The following is a 13,364-nucleotide window of genomic DNA, read 5'->3' on the forward strand; positions in this document are numbered from 1 at the left end:
ATGAAGTTTTCAGAACACCTGGCGGCTCATCTCACTCCGGAATGGAGGAAACAGTACATCTGCTATGGGGTAAGGGGAGAAGCTTTGTTAACTTTACATTGGGCTAAGCAAGTGGCTTGAATAGAGCGGAGAGCTATGAGGGGCCAAACAAGCCATAAATCATAAACTGTGTTTTTGTGTGCAATCTATTGGTTTACATGTGAACACAATTGGTTTATAAATATTGAGTATCGGTTTGCGTGCGTCTTTGGCCCCTCATAGGGAGCGTTTGTTGCATTTGTGAGAGATTGTGTTGCGCCGTTCTCTTCTGGGAAGTTATGGAGCATAGAAGAATATATAGTGACGAACGCAGAGGAGGAAGAAGAAGAAGAACATTGGTGTGTCTGTAAGGTGCACCTAAATAAGGAGCCGTCCATGGAGTGGTGGTGTATGAGTTGTGGTCCAACAGACCGGAATGTTCTTTCATGTTGAGGCTCCTCAAATTCTGAGTCAAGTGGACTTTCTTTACAAAAAGAAGGAGCTTATGGTGTCAAAAAAAAAAAAATGGAATGAGGTGCTTCAGCTGTGCTTATAGTAAATAATTTGGGGTCTGCGATGTGGCAGTTTACTCTGTTCTAGTTGTCATCGAGTGCTTCAACAGTCATCTGTGATCTTCACGCATATGTGGGGTGTCTGTGAGGTTCAATTAATCCAATGCAGGATCCAAAAGACAGAGCATGGCAATGAAATAATGGATAGGATCTAACGGAGGCAGGTGAAGGTGTGCGTTTAAATGTAATGGACTATCGTGAGCTGCCAGTCCATCCAGAGATGGCCCTGGACGCCACCAGGACAGGCTCAGGCCTGATGTAATGCTGGAACTGAAAGGGTGGACCAGGGTTCACGTCCAGGGTCCCCCATGCGTGGAGCTTATATGTTCTGCATGGGTTTCCTCCCACAGTCAGGATCGGTGAATCGGTGATACTAAATTGTCACTTGTGTGTGCTTAGTGTACGGTTGGTGTGTGTTCACCCTACAATGGGGTGGCACCCTATCCAGGGGTTTGTTCCTGTCTTGTGCCCCATACCCTCTGGGAAAGGCCCACACAACCCTGTTCAGGACTAAGTGGATTGGAAAATGACTGATAAATGAGTATATTTGAATATAATGGACTATCATGAGCTCCCAGCCCAACCAGAGCTGGCCAGCCCTGGATGCCACCAAGACAGGCTCAGGCTTGATGTAGTGCTGGAACTGAAGTGAACTGAAGGGTGGCACAGTGGTAGTTTAGGTTGCAGGGTTCATGTCCAGGGTCCTAAGTGCATGGAGTTTGCATGTTCTGTGTGGGTTTCCTTCAGGTGCTCCAGTTTCATCCCACAGTCCAAAGACATGAAGGTTAGGTGGATTGGATATTAAATTGGCCCTTGTGTCTGCTTAGTGTGTGGTTGTTGTGTGTGTGTTCACCCTGTGATGGACTGGCACCCTGTCCAGGGGGTTGTTCCTGTCTTGTGCTCAATGCTAGCTGGGATATACTCTGGCAGACGCCCACCTTGACCCTGTTCAGAACGAAGCGAGTTGGAAAAATGACTGACAGAAATGACCTGAGATCTGAGCACATCAGTAGTTTACATCAGGGGTCTGCAACTCCGGTCCTGGAAGGCTGCAGTGACTGCAAGTTTTCCTTGTAACCCTTTACTTAGGCAGTGACCAGTTTGTGCTGCTTATTAACTTCTTTTGCCTTCATTTTAATTGACTTGCTCTTTTACTTGGACCCCTCAGTTGCTTCAAATCAATACTGAGACACAAAGTGAGCCAACACATGACGACACACTGACCTGCGTCTGCCATACAATGTCTGAAAATAAAGAAAGGCAAAGGGCTCAGTGATATCAATCTGCTCAGATCCACAAAACATTTAGACAGTGGTCTTCAAAATAAAGAAAATTAACAGTTTTGGAAATGTCTGCCTGGGCAAAATGAGAGCCACAAAAGCCACGGAATTAAAGAATGGGTTTAATTAATAAGAATTGACTTCTAATTAAGAAACTGGTTGGTGAGAAATCGGTTCAAATCTCAGACTGAACTCGTCATCTGTTGGCTCACTAACTGCACATTGCATTTCTGTTTGGGTGCCATTTAAGGAAAAAAATAAAGCAAATGAGAGGATTGAATCTTAAAAAACAGTCAATTCAAATGAAGGGAAAAGAAGTGACCAGCAAAAACTTAAGAAAAGGGTGAGAATGAAAAGCTGCAGCCATAGTGAGCTGGAGAGCCCTGGCTTATATTTACACAAGAGTGTATACAGTATTTCTTGTGTGTGTTTAATTATGTACATATTTATACTGTATACACAGTAGGTGTGTTTGCAGGTTTCTTTATGCTATTATATGTATACACATATATACACAGTAAATGCATAATGGAATGCACGGTATATAAATATTAATATTCATACACAGTTCTGTTATGTCTGTATGTAGGCATGCCCTTTGTTACACATTTGTGTCTATCTATCTATCAATAGAACAGATATGCTAATGTTAGTGAAGCACCATCGGTTGGAATAAAAAAAGATCTATCTATTATATAGTGCCTTTCACATCTATCTATCTATCTATCTATCTATCTATCTATCTATCTATCTATCTATCTATCTATCTATTATATAGTGCCTTTCACATCTATCTATCTTTCTGTCTATCTATCTATCTATCTATCTATCTATCTATCTATCTTTCTGTCTGTCTATTATATAGCGTCTTTAATATCTATCTATCTATTATATTGTGCCTTTTATATCTATCTATTATGTAGTGCCTTCTATCTATCTATTATATAGTACCTTTCATATCTATCTATCTATCTATCTATCTTATAGCATATTTAATATCTATCTATCTATTATATTGTGCCTTTAATATCTATCTATCTATCTATCTATCTATCTATCTATCTATCTATCTTATAGCATATTTAATATCTATCTATCTATTATATTGTGCCTTTCATATCTATCTATCTATCTTTCTATCTATCATATAGTGCCTTTCATATCTATCTATCTATCTATTATATAGTGCCTTTCATATCTATCTATCTATCTATCTATCTATCTATCTATCTATCTATCTATCTATCATATAGTGCCTTTCACATCTCTCTGTGTGGGTCTTTGTATGTATGAGCTTTTATGCATTGTCATGGATGGCAGTCATGGGCTGGTGTCCCTTCCGGGATGATTTAAGGTGTTTTACATGGCCAGGAGGTCAAGCGAGTGAACAGGCAAGAAGAAAGGCATTGTATTCCTTGCCTTAGCCAAGAGATCTGCAGAAGATGCCAACACGGAAGTGGATATAATCTGGCATCCTGCTAGGGTTTGACCAGCTGGGAAACAAGTATAATGGAGGGACAGGGGGAGAAAACCTGCCTGGACTATTTACTCCCTCAACAAGCTAGATGGGAGCATCCCTGTGTTACTGTTTCTATACGGACACCATAGGGCATGCTGGGAATTATAGTCTCATGGGATAGCCCTGTTGGGTTTCCTGGGTACCGCCTCAGCATTTTTAATATCTTTCTTGAGCGGCTTCTACCTGACCTGAAAGTTTTTCCAATGGGCTATGCTCTAGCAGCAGAAGCACTCTCCAATTTATTATGTAAAAGGAGTCGCTGAGCCTCAGCCTGATGAGTCAGAGTCAGGTGGAAGAGTGCAATACTCACCTGTGAGGAGTGGAGTAGAAGGAAAGATACGGATTGGATTGTGGACTGCTGATTACATGAAGAACCTGTAAGAGAAACTTTGTGCAAATGAAATAAGTTTATTTGTACCCAGGGGCTGTCTTTGTGTAGTTGTATCTGCAGTTTGGGGTGCAGAACAAAAGAGCAAAGCATACGGCTGAACATTCATGAGGTTCACCTAACAGGACATGCCCAGTGGAAGTGCCCTTTAAACCCCTTCTCATAGGAATCTGTGGTCATGACCCCTGATAGATAGATAGATAGATAGATAGATAGATAGATAGATAGATAGATAGATAGATAGATAGATAGATTTACCTTTGTCTCAATTAAGTTAATTTTTCTCTTAACAATGAACGACAAAACAGCATTTTAGAAAATTTTCTTAAATTTATTAAAATCTGAAATATCACATTAGTTCATGTACTTAGATTCCTCACTTGGTAATTATTTAGGAGCCCCTCAACATAGGTATCAAAAAAAACACAGGCAGCACCAAGGGAATCCAACAGGGCTGACCCATAGGACTACAACTCCCAGCATGCCCTGTGGCTGTCTGTATAGAAACAGTAACCTAGGGATGCTGCCATCTAGCTTGTTGAGGGAGTAGATAGTTCAGGCAGATTTTCTCCTCCTGTCCCTCCATTATACTTGCTTCCCAGCTGGTCAAACTCAGGCTAGATACCAGATTATATCCACTTCTGTGTTGGCATCTTCTGCAAATCTGGCTAAGGCAAGGAATACAATGCCTTTCTTCTTGCCTGTTCACTCGCTTGACCTCCTGGTCATGTAAAATAACCTTAAAACATCCCAGAAGGAAGCCCATGACTGCCATCCATGAAAATGCATGAGAGCTCATACATACAAAGACCCACACAGATAGCTATGAAAGGCACTATATAATAGATAGATAGATAGACAGATAGATAGATTTACATTTGTTTGTCTCAATTCAATCCAAATTGAATAAGTCCCAAAACAAAGGAAACAATTTGAAAGTCTGGATAAATCGTAACGCATTTACCAAATCACAATAACTCACCAACTCCAGAGCGCATTCACAATGAATCACCGGAGGCTGTCGAAGACGCTCCGGATTGATAGGGTGGAGGGCAGTTCCTGGTGGTGATTGACAGGTGGCCCCGCCTCTTGGGGGAAACAATTTCAAAACTAATATGCAACGACAAAACTGAAAAGAATGAATGATGTCCATAATTAACCTAAATAAATGAATAAAAAATGAACAATAGAGATAACAAACATAAATTTGAACTGCAGCCAGGGGAAGAAACCCAATGAGACAGCAGACACAGATATCACAGATTGCACCTTGGAGATACAAGAGGTTGTGCTGTGGTGTAGGGATCATAATTTGATTTTAAATATGAATAAAATTAAAGAAACAGTCTTTGATCTAAGGTCCATTGGTGATCATAGTTCAGTTTTTATTAATGGAGAGAGAGCTGAGCAGGTAACAAGATATAAGTATTTGGTTATTGACTTTGATAGTCGGCTCCATCATGTAGGGTGTGTTGGTTCCAGGGTTGGTCAACATCTGCACTTCATGTGAAGGCTTAGGGTCCATGGAGTGGACAAAAAATATTACTGTATGTTGTTATTTGACAGAGTAGCTATTGAATCACTTATTCAATGTGACTGTGAAACTTGGATCACAACTACAAAATTTGATCAGAAGAGCAGGTAAAAGTCCCCTACATACTCATCTCGCAGCTGGCGTCTTAACCCCCTGTCATTAGCTGTCAAGAACTGTACAGAATTTATATCCAAGCAAATTAAACAAATTTTAAAGACAAATGCATCCTCTGAGGTCTCAGCAGGAATACGCAGGGAAATTCTTAAGGCATTTTAAGAGGACGAAAATAAGTTGGAAACCAAGAAGGCCTCAGAATTAATCAGTGAAATTACCAGAACAGACCAAGAACACGCCAGGTCCCCAAATGAGGCAACTTTTTAGGGAAAGACAGGCTTTACAATCAGAACTCAACCTCTTGACAACAATAGAAACAAAACAACTAATTTAGAATAAACATTTATTTTGGGGAGGAACTCCTTTCTCTCTTTAGTACTCTCAATAGTTTTACTCGGGCTGTTGGCCTTCCTCTCCTTCTCATGGGTGGGGTTTGATTTGAATTTAGTTTTGTTAAGTTTGACTTGATTGTATGAAATGTTATATAGATAATTAAAGATCCAAGTAAAATAATTGCTGTACGTGTCTCCAAGAGATTTTTGAGGAGATGGTGAGGAAGCAGCGCCTTGGTGACCCAATTTGTATTCTTTATGAGCCATACAAGCTAATAATGGCTTCAGGCAAGAGATACACGTTACCAGCCTGTAAGCTGAACAGAGACTCATTTTCACTAGTTCCACTATCAATTCAATTATTCAATAACCAGTAACGGCACACTTGACTTAACAGTTTTCATTCCCTTTCTCTGTACGTTTACCATTCGTTTGCTTAGAAGTTGATGCGCTTGCTGCTTCCCGAGCAGATCTTCTTTTCTTCACCCTAGCGGCCCTCTGCTTCTCTTCTTTTGTCAGCATCTTTTTGCGTTAAAACCGATTAAGTTAGTTTTTGTGTTTCAATTACTTAGTATGTTTTCTTTCATTTTTAACTTAAGCTGGCACTTAAGTCTTTAATCTGCCTCAAGAATGATTAGCAAAGGTGGTAGGGAATGAGAATGGCGCCCATACACAAATGCCACACGGCTGCCCTGCTGCGCACTGCCGAGAGTTGATTCTACAATAAAATAAAAATAAAAAGAGTAATAAAAATCATCACCCCGACAGCGGATAGTAGACGTCACATAGTATATGTGTACCACATTTCAAGTCAATAGGTGAAACGGTTTGCGAGCTGCAGGTGATTTAAAGTCCTGGACAGAGAAACGAACAGCCACAGTAGCATATTATATAAGAAGATAAGAAATGAGTTTTTTGGAAGGCAAGGTGTAATATTTTTGGTGTTAGGGTAGTTGTGTAATACTCTGTAAGTGATATGTGTGTGACTGGGACGCATGTATTCTCTCGGAAGTCCAGGACAATAAAGTCTAACCTAACCCTCACCTACCCCTAACTTAACATGACAGTCAGGTTGGATGAAGGCCATTAGTGGACAGGTATTGTCAGGCCTCTCCAGAGATTTTCAGATGGGTTCAAGTCTGGGCACTGGCTGGGCCCCTCATGGACATTTCCAAGGTTGTCTTTAAGTCACTCCTGTGTTGTCTTTGCTTTGTCCTGGTAGAGGGTAAACCTTCACCCAACTTGGTGCAGGCTTTCTTTAAGGGTGTCTCTGCGCTTTACTCCATTTAGTTTACACCGAGCCCCGACTAGTCTCCCAGTCCCTGATGCTGCCACCACCATGCTTCACTGTGGGACTGCCATTAGGCAGGTAAAGAGCTGTGCCTGGCGTCCTCCAGACGTGATGCTTAGATCTAGTCTTGGTTTGTTTGCACCAGAGAATCCAGTTTCCTCAGCCCTTTAGGTGCCTTTTTTTTCCAAACTCCAAGTGGGCTTCCACGTCTCTTTTACACAGGAGCCACTCAGATCAGTGGAGGGCTGCAGCGGTGGCAGTGCGAGGTGTGAACACGGCAACTGAGTGATCCACCAGCTTTTGCACATTTTTGCCAAGCGACCGCAATCAACCCCAGAGTGGAGTCGTCTTGCGTGTGTAGGCCAGGCCAGAAATCATATATTTTTGTGCGTAATCACACTATATGATTTATAGCCTGTTTAACTCCTTATATGTGCCCATTCCAAGCCTGCCCATTCTCGAGCACCATTAATCATTTAAATCTGCTCTACGCCATGGACCACTTATTACACTGAGCTCTTGGGAGCCATCAATGCTGCAGCCTTCCTCATATCCGTGTCTCGACATATCCCGGTCTCGGAGCTCTGCAGGTAAATCCTTTGACCTCTCGGCTTGCTTTCTACTCAACTGTGTGATCTTCTATAGACCAGGGGTGGGTAATGTTGGTCCTTTGCAGGTTTGTCGTTTCAACCCAATTGCTTCATTAGAAACCAATCCTTGCCAACCTCAGACCTTATTTAATTTTATGGCTTCTTAGTCTGCCATGTTAGGTTCTTATTTTGTAGATTTTTATCCTTTCCAAGGATATCATTGAAATGATTTAAAGCCTAAAGTGGATCATTTACAGTCTGTCACATTTTATTAAATCAGATAGGGCAGGATTAATCCACATAGGTGTAAATGGAGACAAGTTAGAAGGGTAACTGCTGGCTCCTTTGTCATTTGCATCTTATTGCTAAAAGTGACGTGCGATGAGGTTCATGGCTGGTGAGGCACTGACTCCTTCAGAGTGACATTTACAAATATATAAACCCAAAAGAGTCGCTTATTCACTGTTCAGTTGGCAGGCAGCCTGCACATTGACTACTGGTTATGTTTCATATCTCATCAGCACTCTTTACACACACATAGACAGGTAAGGCGCATATTTGACTAAGAAAGAACGTCACATTTATAGCGGCGAGAGAGAGAGAGAGAGAGCGGAGAGAGCGCATTCGCTCCTCACCCTCCATGTGTTCTAATTTGTCGTTGCAATTCCACAATTCATACTCATTCAATACAAATGAAAGGATAGAGTGGTGTACAAAAAAACAGATTTCAATTTTGACCTTAACTGAAATATTTAGTTGCTTTTAAAAGCTTTTTTTTCTGATGTTTTAATCAATTTTAATACAGACTGTTAAAAAAAAAAAAAGATAACAAGAAAAACAAAATAATATTTTATTTATGGTCAAAATTTAGTTTTTAAATATTGGATTGTTTTTTTTTTTCTTAGTCTGTTCCCATTTTTTTTATAAAACTGAAAACGGTTTATGGTCTTACCTTTATTTGTAAATGAAGTCCATGTGCCTTTCCTTCTCCACGAAAATCTCAGTCACTTTCTTGTAAATGTCCTCCTTCTTTTCCTTTAGTCTTAAAAATCTTAATCTTCCATTTTGGCAGTCAGTCGGAACAAAAAATCAAAATAAACGGAGCGCTGCAGTGCACTTGACTTTCTGATGTTGCTAACTTATCGACGCCTCTGCGTAGAACAGCAGCAACGAGCTCCTGTTGGGCTCACATGCGCCCCCTTCAGGGCGGTGTCTGCCTCACCTTGTGTCTTTTCACTATGGTTTTCAGTCCCATCAGCAAGACTAAATCCATTCATCCATTTTCCAACCTGCTAAATCCGAACACAGGGTCACGGGGGTCTGCTGGAGCCAATCCCAGCCAACACAGGGCACAAGGCAGGAACCAATCCTGGGCAGGTTGCCAACCCACCGCAGGCAAGACTAAATATGTCACGCAAATTCATTAAAGATATTAGCCAGACTCTGGAAAGTCAGGGTGCGTAATATAAACGTGTCGGCAAACCTTAGATTGGCGATATACGGAGAGACAGCAACAGGCACGCGGCAATCGTAGGCATCAGCCCAGCAAAAGAGGGCCATCCGAGGTGAGGTGAGGCTCGTCGCTGCCGCACCCCACATTTCTCACCATCATTTGAACACGAAATGCGTCAATTCAGCAATGTTGACTATAAAAAATGAATAACGCATCTATCTATCTATCTATCTATCTATCTATCTATCTATCTATCTATCTATCTATCTATCTATCTATCATGTAGTGCCTTTCATATCTATCTATCTATCTATCTATCTATCTATCTATCTATCTATCTATCTATCTATCTAAAAATAGTCAAAATTATTGGAATCATGCAGAAAACAAATTTATATCACAGACCAGTGGACACATTGATTTTACGTTATCATTATTAGTTTTGTTTACTTTTCATAACGACTCCCCTGACCGTACGTCCCTGATTGCTAATAAAACAGCAAATGCAGCTGTTTAAGACTGAAGAAAACAATTAAGGGTGAGGAACCTTAACAAGTGAGACCAGCAAAATGAAGCCTCAAAATGTCCATTGAGCACTAAGCAATAATTGACTTCTCATTAAGAAACAACAACTGGCAGGCACTGTAGCCCTCCAGGACCAAAGAAGACCACCCCAGATATACTGTACACCAGGGGTGCCCAATGCGTTGATCGAGATCGACCGGTAGTCCGCGTTGCATTCAAATTTTTTTTTTTTTTAGATGTTAATCTATCATATATCCTCCTTATGGCATTGACACTTGATTGACATACAGGGCGGCCAGTCTCAGATCTCTTCTCTTCTAACACACTGGTCATCCCGCACGCACGATCAAACACGCGAGCTACTGCAAAACTCCGGCTATCTAAGTGATCTAGTTAGCCTTCCAATTTATATCGACTAAAGAAGGGATTTAAAAAAAAATTGTTGTTTATGGGCTGGATGTGGAATTGGAAGATAATTTTTTTTTTCTCACAATGTCACAATCCAAGCGCGCTTGTCTGATCTGTCAATCTATCATTGCTATTCCAAAGAAGGAAAATGTGTATGGCGTTATTTCAGTGCCACTATTCTGAGCACACGTAAAAAAATATTGAGCGCACGTAAAAAAAGATTGCAAGTGCAAGTGTTGCATTTTGAAGAGAAATTTATTTTGAGCGTACAAAAGCTGAATTTGAGTGAACAAAATTCATTGCTGCGTGCAAAAAATGTATTTCAGTGTTTGCGCTTATCCATATACACACACACAATAGCACCCCCTCTCGCTCAGTTTTTTCATTTGCGCTTGCTCGCAATGTGTTGCTTGCGCTCACAACATTCTCTGCTGCGAGCGCTCAACTCTCTGTACACCGTTATAAGTGTGCCACAAAACCAACCAATCACAGACTTGGTTTCAAAAATTCTGATTGGCTCTTACGGTCTCCAATCAGCTCGCTAGCTGCTGCATTCCGGACACCGGAAACACTGTCCACTCAGCCTCGCTTCTTGCAGATAGAGGGATAGTCTTAACAAATAATATATTTTAAAATAAAATAATTAAAGATATTATCCGCAAATTGGGGTTTAATTGAGTTTAGCTGGATTTAGCTACATTTCGGACTGTTTCCGGAATGCAGCAGCTAGCGAGCCGTAAGAGCCAATCAGAATTTTTGAAACCAAGTCTGTGATTGGTTGGTTTTGTGGCACACTTATAACGGTGTACAGAGAGTTGAGCGCTTGCAGCAGAGAATGTTGTGAGCGCAAGCAACACATTGCGAGCAAGCGCAAATGAAAAACTGAGCGAGAGGGGGTGCTATTGTGTGTGTGTATATGGATAAGTGCAAACACTGAAATACATTTTTTGCACGCAGCAATGAATTTTGTTCACTCAAATTCAGCTTTTGTACGCTCAAAATAAATTTCTCCTCAAAATGCAACACTTGCACTTGCAATATTTTTTTACGTGCGCTCAGAATAGTGGCACTGAAATAACGCCATAAATGTGGAAAGGCACTTTCAAACTGTTCGTAAAAACTGACTGACTTTCTTCCGAAAAGCGATTTGAGAAAGAGAATGGAGGGGGAACTAAAATCGCAGTTGAGACGCAATGGAAGGCGTGTGCACAACTTGACAGCACAGGCTACAGAGCAGATTGAAAATTGTCTGTCAGACTTTATCTAATGGAAGAAAAGTAACGAGTCGAGTGTTGCCCAATGTAGCGGAATAAGAGTAGCGTTTCTTCTTCACAAATGTACTCAAGTAAAAGTAAAAAGTATGGTGCAGTAACTACTCTTAGAAGTACAATTTAAAAAAAAAAAAAGTTACAAATGTAACGGTGTAAATGTAACTCGTTACTACCCACCTCTGATACGCAGTATATAAGCCGAAAAGGTGTGGACACACCCTTGCTATACTGTAGACAGACGTGTATTTTTTTCAAATCCTGTTCAGTCAGTAAAACTCCAAACAAGGTGAAGAAACATCTCAACAATGGTCAATAGAATAGGCTGCTCCTCGGACAGTTTTCAAGCGTAGGAATACTTCTGTGTCATATTTCATTTTTTTTATTTTCAACAAATTTTCATATTGAGTATTGATTGATTGATGTGGGAAAGTGAAAGTGTCTAAATACTTAATGCACCCTGAATACAAGGTTTTTTTTTTTTTCTTGTCTTATTAGGGTACGCCTAATCAAATGGCTGGGTGGCTCAGCTCGAGGTCCCGTCAGGGCTCCAGACTGCAAGTAAAACAGTCTCATAGGCTTTGGCGCTTATCATTTCTGCTTAGTGTGGCTAATAAAATCAATGAAACTTTAAACTATTATACTTGTCATGCCACCTGGGTCTTGCTTGATTAATTAAGTCCAGACTCAAACGTGTTACTGAATACAATGCACGTTTATTACTCGTTCCAACAACTCCAAACAGTTCAACCCCATAACTCCAACAGTCCCCGTCTATCCTGTCTCAAAGCATCATGTGAACTGTAGTTCTTAAAAACTAACTATAAACATCCATCCATTTTCTAACCCGCTGAATCCGAATACAGGGTCACGGGGGTCTGCTGGAGCCAATCCCAGCCAACACAGGGCACAAGGCAGGAACCAATCCTGGGCAGGGTGCCAACCCACCGCAGGACACACACAAACACACCCACACACCAAGGCCAATTTAGAACCACCAATCCACCTAACCTGCATGTCTTTGGATTGTGGGAGGAAACCGGAGCGCCCGGAGGAAACCCACGCACACACGGGGAGAACATGCAAACTCCACGCAGGGAGGACCTGGGAAGCGAACCCGGGTCTCCTAACTGCGAGGCAGCAGCGCTACCACTGCGCCACCGTGCCGCCCACTAGCTATAAACACCACACCTCACCACAATATTGTAACAAATGCAGAAGTCCATTTTTATTGTTGAGTGGATGTGCCGTTAACATACACGTCGGTACCGACTCCCCCTTGCATATCCTCTGAGCCGTATAAAGACTGCTTTATATGCCGCGCTATTTGCAAGGGAGTCGCGGCCAAAATGACGTCAGAGGCGGAGACGCGCGTGGGAAAGTATTTTTAAGACGGAGCGGCAGTGAATTTCAACGAGAGGCGTGTTACGCTTGTGTTGAAATAATGAACGAAGGGCTAAATATGACGCAACCGGCCATCAAAACAAAAGATAGTAATGGAAAACATTTGAAATTCCTCTACTCAACATATAGGTCCCTTGTTATGAGGATATGTGTGGAATTCAGTTGTCCCTTCTGAGTTGGCGCGGAACACTAAGATGTGATTGTCACCAATCGCCTTGTGTTCGCTCATCGCTATCTCTCTTTTGAATTAAAGCATACTCCTTGCAAAATGCCGGCCTGTCCGTCTGTATACAGGTACGAGCAGTCGCCTGCCTGCTGCGATGTGATTAAGTCTGCGTTTTAAGGTTGCAAGTGTATTACTGTCGTTTTATCGGGGCGCTGTGTGATTGACGGAAGACAGTAAACTTTGTTAAAATGGTACCGAAAATGCCACCTCGTTAGTTGTTCCTTCAGACGTTTTGGCGTGCGCGTATTCTGTTCTGTTACCAGTAAATTCTTCAACGGGAGTTCATAATCAAAGAATCATGGAAAATAAGATTTAGTAAAGAAAAAAAAGGAATAATTATAAGAAATAATTCATTACTTGATACCTAGACATTTTAAAATAAATGTACCAGTCCACTTTCACGCCATATGTGATGCTTTGCTCGTAAACATTTACTCAGAGA

At 41.3% G+C, this 13,364-nt stretch overlaps 1 pseudogene; it reads left to right on the plus strand.

The window, feature by feature from the left end:
• The window catches only part of LOC120535281, a 149,228-nt pseudogene continuing 135,864 nt past the window's right edge, over nt 1-13,364 (plus strand).

The sequence above is a fragment of the Polypterus senegalus genome, chromosome 9, assembly GCF_016835505.1.
Source record: "Polypterus senegalus isolate Bchr_013 chromosome 9, ASM1683550v1, whole genome shotgun sequence".
Classification (NCBI taxonomy): Eukaryota; Metazoa; Chordata; class Cladistia; order Polypteriformes; family Polypteridae; genus Polypterus; species Polypterus senegalus.